Genomic DNA, 13,281 nt, shown 5'->3' with positions numbered 1-13,281 from the left:
ATGCCACGCTGAACTTGGAAAATCCCAAGTTTAGCATGGAACTGGTAGACTTAATCTTCTCCAGGGTGTTCCAACATTTTTCTAAGTGTCCGGTTCCTGTTTTAAAATTTATGCATGATCAAAACACAAGTAAAACAAAGGAAAACAGTAAAAACTCAATAAAAACCAAACAAAGAATATAATCAATGCAACGGAAAAATAACTAAGGATACGAAATCATCGAGTTACCTCCTGACAAGCGCTTCTTTACCGTCACTAGCTTGACGGTCAGCTCCTCTAAGGAGGAGGATCATAGGGGCTCAGCTCTTCACCCCTCACTGTGAATCTTCTCCCTGTGTTCCCATAAAGTAGCTCAATATGCTCTAGAGAAAGGAGTCTGTTTACTGTATAAGTGAACACTGGATTGCTAGTCAACACCACTTTCATTCCTGGGGAGAAACCTTCAGTGGGGATCTTTTTATTTCTCCATCCTTTGTGTACTTTCTTCTATTTGGGAACCTCCTCCTTGGTGGATGATACATTTTCGACACCAAACTTAGGTTTGATGTCAGGAGGAATTTTATTGATTGTCACCAAAGGGGGTTTGAGCTGCAGATTCTGCTGTGCATGATCAGGGGGTTCTTGAAGGTTTGGATCAATAAACTCAGTCTGCATGCACCTCTCTTCTTCACCTGCTGAATGTACATCTTTGAAAACATGAAAGACTAGTTACTCATTATGCACTCTAAGCACTAATTCACCTTCTTCCACATCAATCAGAGCTCTTCCAGTGGCTAGGAATGGTTTTCCTAGAATTATAGAGGCATTCTCATCATCTCTTGTGTCAAGAATCACAAAATCTGCTGGGAGAAAGAACTTACCCACCTTGACCAAGATATTCTCCACTAATCCGTATGCAGGCTTCATAGATTTGTCTGCCATCTGTAATACTATCCTTGTGGGTTGTGCCTCTTGGATTTGTAGCTTCTTCATCACAGACAAGAGCATTAAATTGATGCTAGCTCTCAGATCACATAATGCTTTCTCAAAGGTTGTGCTCCCAATGGTGTATGGAATTTGAAAGCTCCCTGGATTCGGCATCTTCCTTGGCAATTTATTCTGAATGATGGCACTACATTCCTTAGTCAGGACCACTGTCTCATCTCCCCTTAAAGGTTTCTTCTTTGACAACAGCTCCTTCATGAACTTGACATAGAGAGGCATTTGCTCCAAAATCTCAGCAAAAAGAATGTTGATTTGCAACTTTCTGAAGACTTCCAAGAACTTTGAAAACTTCTTGTCCTTGGTCTTCTTTTGAAGTCTCTGAGGATATGGCATTTTAGGCTTGTACTCAGGAGCCTTTGGCAATGTAGGATAAGTGTCAAGAGAGTCTGGGAATGGGTTGTCCACACGCTTTGGAGGGACGTCCTCTACTTCTTCCTTCTTCTCCTCTGGAGCTTCTTTTTCAACTGGCTCCTCATTAACTTATACTTTCATACTTGCCACTTGTCCACTTATCAAGGTGATAGCCTTGCATTCCTCTTTTAGATTTGGAATTGTGTTACCAGGAAGGCTATTAATAGTCCTCTTATCAATTTCATTAACTTTTATGGCTAATTGACCCATCTGAATCTCCAAGTTTTGAATTGTATTTACAGACCTCTCACGTATTTGCTTGCTCAATTGGCCTATTTGCACCTCCAAGTTTCTAATCGAGGCTCTGGTTCTTACATAAAACTTCTCATCATCTCCCAATTAGAATCTTGTTGGGATTGAGAATTTGCCTGCTGAGGTGGTTGTTGTTGATGAGACTGAAATTGGCGGTTATTATGATTATTTTGTTAGAAACCATCCTAAGAATTATTGTTGAAATTCTGGGATCTCTGAGGTTGGTCCATCCACCCAAGATTGTATGTCTTAGAGTATGGATCATTATTGGGATTTCTAGGACCACTCCCCATGTAATTTACCTGTTCAGAAAAAGATTGAGCATAATCATAATTCTCATTTTGTACAAATTACCTGTCATCTCATAAGAGACCTCTTGAGGTGGATTTTGGGTGTTGATAGCTGAGACTTGCATGCCACCCATTCGTTGAGTAAGTAGACTTATTTGCTGAGACATAAGCTTGTTCTGAGCAAGAATAACATTAAGAGCTTCTACTTCCATAACACCCTTCTTCTGAGGAGTCTCAGAGTTCACATGATTTCTATTAGATGAGTATAAATATTGATTGCTAGCATCCAATTCAATAAGCTCAATAGTCTCCTCCGGTGTTTTCTTCTTGTGCAGTGAACCACCTGCATAATTATCTAAGCACATCTTGGATATTTCACCCAAACCTTCATAAAAGATATCTAGTTGGGTCCATTTGGAGAACATGTCCGGAGGGCATTGTTTAGTCAGTAGCTTGTATCTCTCCCAAGCTTCATAAAGAGTTTCACCATCTTTCTGTCTGAAGATCTGAACCTCCACCCTAAGCTTAGTCAGCTTCTTTGGTGGGAAAAATTTAGTAAGAAACTCAGTAACAACCTTGTCCTAAGTGTTCAAACTCTCCTTGGATTGGGAATCTAGCCAAAGCTTTGCTCCATCCCTCAGAGCAAACGGGAAGAGCATGAGTTTGTATACCTCACGGTTCACTCCATTTATTTTCACAGTATCACAAATCTGCAGAAAATTAGAAATAAATTGATTTGGGTCTTCATGGGGAAGACCATGATACTGACAGTTTTGTTGCACCAGGGTGACCAATTGTGGCTTCAACTCAAAGTTGTTCGCAGCTATAGGAGGCACCACAATGCTTTTTCCATAAAGACCTGTAGTAGGAGCAGAGTAAGAGCCAAACACTCTTCTGGGTTGCTCATTCCTATATGGATTTGCCGCATTGGCATTAACAGCATTATTATGATCCATGTTGGACCCTGAAGGCTTGTAAAGTCTTGCTTGTTGTAAACGCCGCCTGAAAGTCCTTTCAGGTTCAAGATCAAAGTCTAACAGAGGTTCCTTGTCCCTGTTCCTGCTCAAAAACAGACAGAAGACAAGAAAATATGGAACTCTCTACGTCAGAGTATAGAGAATTTCCAGTGAGGTAACCTGTGTAAACAAATAGAATAAAAAAACTAACTACTCTAAAAAAATTCGAAAATTAAAGAGAAAATTAAATAAAAAAATAAAACAAAATTAACTAGGTAACACCAAACTTAATTTCAGAAACTAAGGACAAATATTAGTACTAATTTTTTTTATTTTTTATTATTTTTTTAATTTTTTTATTTAAAACTAACTAATAAAAGAAGAGAAACAGAAAACGAAACAGGGGAGGGGATGCTATATGGAAAACAAGAAAAAAATTAAAAAGAAAACAAAACAGAAAGAAAAAGAAAAAAATAGTAAATGAAAAATAAGAATTAATAATACTAAAATAAAACTAATTAAAAGTAAAATTATCTAATCTAAGCAATCAAACAACGAGTAGTTGTCAATCACAATCAATTCCCGGCAACGGCGCCAAAAACTTGGTGCGAAATTTATAACCACGAACTAACCAGCAAGTGCACCGGGTCATACCAAGTAGTACCTCAGATGAATGAGGGTCGATCCCACGAGGATTGATGGATCAAGCAACAATGATTAAGTGATTAGCTTAGTCAGACAAACAAAAAATGGTGTTTGAAGGTTCAAAAACATTAACAGTAATTCAGAGAATCAGAAAAGCAAGTAGTAAACAAGCTGTGAATAATATAAGGAGAAAACAGTTAAGGCTTCTGATGAGCGGATAATTTATATGCTTTTTGGCATTGTTTTTAGGTAATTTTTAGTAAGATCTAGCTACTTTAGGAATGTTTTCATTAGTTTTTATGCTAAATTCATATTTCTGGACTTTACTATGAGTTTGTGTGTTTTTCTGTGATTTCAGGTATTTTCTGGCTGAAATTGAGGGACCTGAGCAAAACTCTGATAAAAGGCTGACAAAGGACTGCTGATGCTATTGGATTTTGACCTCCCTGCACTCGAAATGGATTTTCTGGAGCTACAGAACTCCAAATAGCACGCTCTCAACGGCGGTAGAAATTAGACATCCAGAGCTTTCCAGCAATATATAATAGTTCATACTTTATTCGAGATTAGATGATGCAAACTGGCGCTCAACGCCAGTTCCATGCTGCATTTTGGAGTCAAACGCCAGAAACACGTCACGAACCAGAGTTGAACGCCAAAAACACGTTACAACTTGGCGTTCAACTCCAAGAGAAGCCTCTGCACGTGTAAAGTTCAAGCTCAGCCCAAGCACACACCAAGTGGGCCCCGGAAGTGGATTTCTGCATCAATTACTTACTTCTGTAAACCCTAATAGCTAGTTTAGTATAAATGAACTTTTAACTATTGTACTAGGTGTCTAATCTTTTGACCATTCGGTCTTTTGATCACATTTGGGGGCTGGCCATTCGGCCGTGCCTGGACCACCATCACTTATGTATTTTCAACGGTGGAGTTTCTACACACCATAGATTAAAGGTGTGGAGCTCTGCTGTACCTCGAGTTTTAATGCAATTACTACTATTTTCTATTCAATTCAGTTTATTCCTATTCTAAGATATTCGTTGCACTTCAACATGATGAATGTGATGATATGTGACACTCATCATCATTCTCTCCTATGAACGTGTGACTGACAACCACTTCCGTTCTACCTTAGACCGGGCGCATATCTCTTGGATTCCTTAATCAGTATCTTTGTGGTATAAGCTAGAATTGATAGCGGCATTCATGAGAGTCCAGAAAGTCTAAACCTTGTCTGTGGTATTCCAAGTAGGATTCATGGATTGAATGACTGTGACGAGCTTCAAACTCGCGATTGTTGGGCGTGATGACAAACGCAAAAGAATCAATGGATTCTATTCCGACATGATCGAGAACCGACAGATGATTAGCCGTGCTGTGACAGAGCATTTGGACCATTTTCACTAAGAGGATGGGATGTAGCCATTGACAATGGTGATGCCCTACATACAGCTTGCCATGGAAAGGAGTAAGAAGGATCGGATGAAGGCAGTAAGAAAGCAGAGATTCAGAAGGAGCACAACATCTTCATACGCCTATCTGAAATTCCCACCAATGATTTACATAAGTATTTCTATCTTTATTTTCTGTTTATTTATTATTATTATTCGAAAACTCCATAATCATTTATTATCCGCCTAACTGAGATTTACAAGATGACCATAGCTTGCTTCATACCAACAATCTCCGTGGGATCGACCCTTACTCACGTAAGGTTTATTATTTGGACGACCCAGTGCACTTGCTGGTTAGTTGTGCGAGGTTGTGAAGAAAGTGCTGAGTTATAAACGCGCATACCAAGTTGAATGCCATTGTTGATGATCACAATTTCGTGCACCAGCTTCAGAGTTATCTATTTTCCGAATTGACTTTTCTTACTAACTATTTTAATCATGCAAGATTTAATTCATGGCAAACTATATGTGACTAAACCCTAATTCCTTAGACCTTTTTAGTCTCCTCTAAAATTCATCAACCGCCAATTCCTTGGTCACTTAATTCCAATTAGAGGGTGAAGTTTAATTCTCGTTTATATGCCACAAAAATCCTAATTACCCAAATATAAGAGGATTATATGTCACGTATCCCGTTAAGTCCAGATAATTAGAAATTTAGGAGAATATGTTTTCAAGCTGTTGTTCAAGTAAAGAGCTTTTCCAAGTTATACAAGAACTCAATTAGAAAAAGGGTCATACTTCCGTTCCACCCAAATTCATAAAATAAAGAACGAAAACAATTCTTGAAATATAAATCAGTACATGAATTAAAATAGAAAAATAATAGTATTAATCCATACAATAGACAAAGCTCCGAACCTTAACAGTGGAGGTTTAGTTGCTCATGGTTCAGAGAGAAAACTAGGATTCAGGTGAATTGTAAATTACGGAATGAGGTAGAAGAGAAGAGAGCCCGAAGGGCTGATTCTTTTTCCTTTTTATATATAATCCTAATTAATGTAAAATTATTTTTTCTAAAACTAAAATAATATCTTTTCCTATTTAAAAATAATATACAAATTTAATCAAAATTAATTGATTATTCGTGCAACCACGCTGACGTATATGGAGACCACGCTGATATTGAGGATCCACGCTGAACTTGGAAAAAGCCAAGTTCAGCGTGGAGGAGGCAGTGTGATATTTAGCGCTCCCCTTTGAGTCCAAGTTCAGCGTGGAGTGTTGCGCATGGTTTCCTGGGAGCTTTCAAGTTCCACGCTGAACTTGGCAGGGGCCAAGTTCTACGTGGAGGAGGCAGAGGTTGCTGGAAGAGAAGTGTACACTATTATATATCGTTGGAAAGCCCTATAAGTTAGCTTTCCAACGCCGCTGAAATCACGTCAATTGGAATTCTATTGCTCAAGGTATTTTTTTTGAGTGCAGGGAGGTCAGGATTGACAGCATCATTTGCTTTCCTCCTTTTCTGCTACAAAACTCCGTCAAATCCATTCGAATGCTACCTGAAATAAATAGAATTGTGCACAACTCAAAGTAGCATCTATAGTGGCCAAAAGATATTTAAATTTTGATCAAACTTAGCAATTCAAGTGCAAAATCATAAGGAAAATATAGATAAGATGCTCACGCATCAAACACCTAGTGTGCCAACCCTCTCTTTCTATGCAGAGCTCTGCAGAGCCCCTATACATCAATTCTAAGTTTGGTGTTAGGCAGCCATCAACAAGCTCTAAGCACAAAGGTACTAAAAAGAAAGTACCTAAAGGCTGGAGGGACAAGAAAGTTCCTACTGAAGGCCTCTCACCTAGCATGAGAGTTGTCTTCACTAAGAAGCCAGTCTTACCACGCATAGTGAGTCGTGTCCTATATTTAGAGCATGTAGAGCTCATTCATGAGAGGACAGGAAGAAAATTCACTATCAGGGGCAAAAATCTAAGCCCATACTCACATTCGTAAGGAGCTAAAGGTCAAACTAGTGACGTTAAAGAAGCGCTTATTGGGAGGCAACCCAACCTTACTCGACCATATTTATTTTCTTTCATTTTGTTTTTCCTTTTCAGTTGTCAGAGTCATGATCATGTGCATCAGTCAAGAGACAGAATTCACAGTAGTAAAAACAGAGCACTCTGGATGGAGTGTCAAAGTTGAATGCCAGTGAGGAAGCCCTCACTGGGTATTCAACGCTCCAAGAGGAGAGCATTACTGATGTTGAACGCCAGCCTGGGAGCAGCATTCAAATGCCAGTACAGAAAAGTAGGGAATCTAGAATTCCCTAGCCTCTCAGGACCAAGAGGTCCCACGGAAGCTCCACCTACCCCACCTTCTTCCTTCCCATTGATCATATTTGCTCGAGGACGAGCAAAACTCTTAAGTTTGGTATTGCAAAAGCTTTGCTTTGTGACTTTTACCACTCTTAAGTATAGAAGAAGAGGATGGAGCAAACTACAGAGCATGCACATGAGCCTGTGCAGCCGCCTCAACAAAGACAAAAGAGTGACATTGAAGAGATTAAACACTACATTGGATCCTCAAGGAGGAGCATTAGCCACCATCATTCAGGTGGATTCGTTCTCTTTTACTCCTTTCTTGTTTTATTTTTCTATTTTCTGTCTGTCTGTTTATTTGTTCTCTTGTTTTAATTGCATGATCATTTGCATTTGATGTCTTTAAGTTGTAAAATATTCTATATATCTCTCACCTTGCTTAAAAGAAAATTTTTATTGAAAAGAATTGAGAGATACATGAATTTCAAATTTAAAATAAGATTAGTTTAATTAGTTTGATGTGGTGTCATCTGCTTTTATTTTCTGAATGTATAAAATAAACAGTGCATATTTGAAGTTGAAATTTATAAATATTGGCTCTTGAAAGAATGATGATGAAAGTGAAATATTATTGATAATCTGAAAAATCTAAAAATTAATTTTTGAAGTAAGAAAAAGCAGCAAAAAGAAAAAGAAAAAGCTTGCATGTGAAAAAAAAGGAAAAAAGTGGCAAAAAAATAATGAGAAAGAAAAAATAAAAGCAAGCAGAAAAAACCAGAAACCCTTTAAACCAAAAGGCATAGGTAAAAGGACCCAAGGCTTTGAGCATCAATGGTTAGGAGGGCCCAAAGGAATAAAATCCTGGCCTAAGCGGCTAAACCAAGCTATCCCTAACCATGTGCTTGTGGCATGAAGGTGTCAAGTGAAAAGCTTGAGACTGAGCGGTTAAATTTGTGGTCCAAAGCAAAAAGAGTGTGCTTAAGAACTCTGGACACCTCTATCTGGGGACTCTAGCAAAGCTAAGTCACAATCTAAAAAGATTCACCCAGTTAAAGTGTTTGTGACATTATTGTATCCGGTGGTAATACTGGAAAAACAAGGTGCTTAGGGTCACGACCAAGACTCAGAAGGCTGTGTTCAAGAATCAAAATAAGCTTAACTAGGAGAGTCAATAATATCAACTGGATTCTAAGTTCCTAAAGATGCCAACCATTCCAAGTTTCAATGGATGGTGAGATGCCAAAACTATTCAGAAGGAAAAAGCTACTAAGTCCCGCTCATCTGATTGTAACTAAGCTTCATTTGAAACTTAGAAATTTATTGTATCTTAATTTTATTTTTTATCCTACTGTGTTTTTAGTTGCTTGGGGACAAGCAACTGTTTAAGTTTGGTGTTGTGATTAGTGGATATTTTATACGCTTTTTGACATCATTTTTATATAGTTTTTAGTTGTTTTTGTTTAGTTTTTATTGAGTTTTTATAGGTTTTAGTGCTAAATTCACATTTCTGAATTCTACTATGAGTTTTTGTGTTTTTTTACAATTTCAGGTAATTTCTGGTTGAAATTGAGGAGTTGAAGCAGAAGTCTAATTCAGAGACAGAGAAAGCACTGCAGATGCTGTCCGGATCTGACCTCCTTGCATTCGGAAGAGCTTTTCTAGAGCTACAGAAGTCCAAATGGAGCGCTTTCAATGGTTATGGAAAGCTAACTTTTAAATCTTTCCAGAAATAAATAATAGTCTATACTTTGTTTTGGATTAGAAGGCCCAAAACTGGCGTCCAACGCCAGTATCCTGCCCCCTTCCTAGTGTACCCAGCTCCCAAAGAGCAGAGCCCAACATCCAAATGCCCAGAAAGGACCCCCTAGATGGCATTCCATGCCCAAAGAGCCTCATAGCACGTGGATCTCATCAAGGCTCAGCTAAAACACTCACTAAGTGGGCTCCAGAAGTAGATTTTAGCACTAAATAGACTATTTTACCTTTACTAGTCATTTGTTTAGTATTTAAGGGTTTATGTTTATGTAATTCACACCTCTTTTACACTCTTCAATTCAGGAGAGCATCATACATGTTTTTCCCCATTTTTTTACTTTCAGTATGACTTTCTAAACCTCCTAGGTTGAGGGGAGGAGCCTTGCTGAGTCCTATGAATTAATAAAAGTATTACTATTTTTCTTCGATCCGTGTTTGATTAATTCTAAGATGTATATTCGTACTTCATCATGGTGAATAGGATGATCTAACCAATTAGCTCTGTTCATCACATTAAGACGAACGTTCCTGACAAACACCCACGTCTACTTGGGTCAGAATGCATCTTTCACTGAACAAGGACGACCAATAGCTTGAATATACGTCTCTCAGACGGATAATCCACGACTTCGTTTGAGAATTCTCGCGACATCAGTTCAGCCAATTTCTGGGGAGATTAGGGTCTCTGTGGCAGAGGCTAGAACCCAAAGATGCAGCATTCTCTGATCCGAAAGATCCGACCTTGTATGTGGCGTTTTGAGTAGGATCATTAAGGAGAATAACCTGCAGGAACTTCACCCTCAAGTAGATATGGATCCATACTATCCCTGGGGTTCAGATCTGGAGGAGTATTGACAGCTGCTCAAACCAGTGTCAATCACATATAGCCCGCCATTGAAAATATCACTCACAAGCAAAGAAGACAGTAGTACCAGAGTTAATTCATAAAGACAAAGCAACTCTGACTCTTAACTCTATTCCCATCATATAGTTCCTATTATTTTATCCAAGAATTTATGACATATAATCATTCAAGGTTTACATAATATTCCAACTCCTTCTGATTCTGCCTGACTACGACCTGCAAGACAACCATAGCTTGCTTCAAGCCACAATCCTCGTGAGATCGACCATAACTCGCTTAGGTATTACTTGAATGATCCAGTGCACTACCTGGTACTGCCCGTATGGAGGTGTGGGGTTTGCATACGTGCACCATGGTGTATTTATGTTGAACACAATATGCTCGAGCAAATTAAATTCTTAGCACCCGACCTGGACGTCTCCAAAGTCGGTGTTTTCAAAAAAGTAATACATGCGAAAATAGTTGACATAGTGTAATTCCCCTTTGTGAGATTTCCTAAGTTATTATACTTAGTATTTTGATTTGCCTTCATAGACAAGTTACTCCTCATTTTGTCAAACGATTTTTAACTGTTTAAAATTTTGTCAAAGACTTTATTAGTCTATTATTTAAATTTTATCACCTTTAAATGCGCTTTTTATTTTACCATTTTCTCGATATTAAATCGCACATTTATTGTCATATTGATATTAATGCTAAAGGCGCTTTTATTTACTTGTTAAGCCGTTGTTCTCAACTTTATCATTTATGCGAATTAAATAGGCCATAAAGCATGAAATAATTTCTAATTATTAAAGCATCAAATAACTTGCATTACTAATGACGTTGAATACACATTTCAAAAATAAAAAGGCCTCATTAAAAACCTAAGTTAATAGGAAAAGTGTGCCCTTATTCTAATATCAGAACCTTCCTAAGAATAATAACTTTTGTGATGAACAATATTTCATGACCTCGGAATCTCAGAACCATCAAGGTTTTTTAATTTGTATGCCATTTTACCTAGACTTCCCTTAACTCTGAAAGATTCTTTTCAAGTCAGAACTAATTTTCTCTAATATGTCGAGGATCCAGTGTTGGCTTGTCTTAACACTAGATCACCTTCTTATAAGTTCTTCGGCTTGACTTTAGCATTATACATTTTTGCAACCCTTTGTTTCAATGCCTACTCGGTTAGTGTTCTGAGGGTTACCTGAAACTGTAGGTCGATCTCGGACGAGATCTGCTGTACTGGTCGGAGCTGTTGTGTCTGACTTGATGATGGTGGCCGGTTCTGATCCTTCGTCATCGGAGGGTGGTGGTACCTGCAAGGGACTCCGATGCTTAAGTTAGCAAGGGTATTAAGTAGGTTTTTAGTAGAATCAGATTATGAGTTATACCTGGGTGCTCTAGTGTATTTATAATGGTGTAGAGCGACCTTCTTAGATAAGATAAGTTAGTTATCTTATCTTATCTTTATCTTTCAAGTGAGGTCATCTTATCTTCAAGGGAACCGCCCTTCTTTTTGTAGGCTTGGGCTACCTTAGGTTTTGGGGCGCGGTCCTCCATATGGGCCCTTTTTGGGCTTTTCTGGTGATTTGGCCGAGCTCTTTGAGAAGAGGTCGGATAGTCTGACCTAAAGAGGTCGGTCGCCTTGTCGCTAATCATCCCGGGTCGGTCAGCTCGACCCAGGGTATGAATAGTGTCCCTGCTCGAGCTTGATTTTTTCTTTTGAGATCGAGTCTTAGTTTTAGGACTTCGATCTATCTCTGGTGAAGCCGAACTCGAGCATTTTGTCGACTTCTCCTTTGAATGCGGAGCATTTTCTTTTGAATTTTATTCTTTGAAAACGCGCATCTCCTTGCTTTGGGAGTGCGCGAGGTTTTTAATAACCTCATTAATTCTTTAATGCTCCGTTTCTTTGTTTATTTTGAACTTTTCACAAAAACGATTTCTCTTCTCTGTTTCGTAACTTCCCCTTTTCTTTCTCACTTTCTGTTTTCGTCTGAAATTTTCATTTTTGCATTTCTTTCTGCGATGTTGTTTGGTGATCGTTGGTGCTTTCTTTGCTCTGAAAGGCGATTCCAGATTCTATTTTTTCGTCTTCAGTTTCCTTCGAAGCTTCCTTTTTCCAGGTTGGTTTTTCTTTCTGCTTCTTCATTTTTTTGCTTGTAAACTATTGTATTTTTTTTTCAGAGATGGCCAAAAATAACGACTCGATGAAGGCCTTTAAGAAGGCGAGGAAGACTACTGCGGCTCAGAACATCTCGGCCAGGGTGGCTGGGGAGGGATCTTCCCATGCTTTGTCCAAGCCATCGGTACCGAGCTCTCCCAGACTGAGGAGGATGATCCCTACCCCTCGGGTCCACGTGCTCAATCCTCCCCAGGCTTCTGCTACTGTTTCTTCTCCTACGGCCGCTCCTCCTCCAAAAAGACCCCGGACAGTCGAGCCTTTTAATCTAGATGCTCCTGATTTTGATGCGGTCGGGTTTGTTGATCAACGAATTGGTCTTTACGGTGTCATGCCTACTGATGATGTATCCATTCTTCGTCACTTGGATTTTATCACTCGAAGTGGCATTAAACTGGCACACATGGGAGCAACTTTATACCGGACCACTCAAGATCTTCCTATCCATGCTACAAAGGCCTTTATGGAGGAGGCCAAGTCAAAATTTGATCGGATTAAGGGCTTGAAGGAGGAGCTCGAGGTGAAAGTGGCTAAGTTGGAGAAGGAATTGCAGGGGGAGAAGACTCGGGCTGTTGCTTTGGCGGCTTCTGCCAAGTTGTCTGAGGATACGGCTTTGAAGCATAAGGTAGTTATGTTACCACTTATCGAGAGATGATGGGTCTGAGGGAGGAGTTGGAATCTGTCCGAGCTGATTATGCCGAGCTCCATGGTCATCTGGTGGGTAGTGTAAATGCTGCTTATGAAAACCTGAAGGAGCAGGTTCGGGTTCTTGCACCCGAGCTCGACCTTACTCTCTTCAGTTTGGACAACATCGTAAGAGACGGTAAAATTGTTCCTGATGACCCTGATGATGATGTCGACCCTCCTTCAATGCCTGCCACCAAAATCTCTGTTGCACCGACCTCTTTAACTCCTTCAGCTGAGGTTGGTCATCCTGAGTTAGAACCTGATTGTTAAATCTTGAACCGGAATGATGGGACAGTGGATGTGGTGCCTCTTCAGACTCGTCCTCCTTCACACCGTGTTGATGCCGTTGAGAAGTCTTTTGATTCTCAATGATTATTCTGGATGTTTGTGTAGATAGCACGGCTTATGGGCTTTTGAACTCTTTATATTTTGTAAATGGTGGTTTTGACTTTTTGCTACTTTCTCAGTTGCTTGTTTAGCAACTTTATTTTGAAAAACAAAGTAGTTTTCAAGCTCTTGGGGCTGATTTTGGTGGCTTCTTGAGT

The 13,281-nt window shown here is 39.2% G+C and overlaps 1 non-coding gene across 1 annotated transcript; it reads left to right on the top strand.

The window, feature by feature from the left end:
* The first annotated feature begins 2,357 nt into the window (after positions 1 to 2,357).
* LOC130984668 (small nucleolar RNA R71) lies at positions 2,358 to 2,464 on the top strand. The gene has a single exon (XR_009088585.1). It is a non-coding gene; the product is annotated as a small nucleolar RNA R71 (small nucleolar RNA).
* The last annotated feature ends 10,817 nt before the right edge of the window (positions 2,465 to 13,281 follow it).

Source organism: Arachis stenosperma, chromosome 5, assembly GCF_014773155.1.
Source record: "Arachis stenosperma cultivar V10309 chromosome 5, arast.V10309.gnm1.PFL2, whole genome shotgun sequence".
NCBI lineage: Eukaryota > Viridiplantae > Streptophyta > Magnoliopsida > Fabales > Fabaceae > Arachis > Arachis stenosperma.
This window is presented reverse-complemented; position numbering and strand designations above follow the sequence as displayed.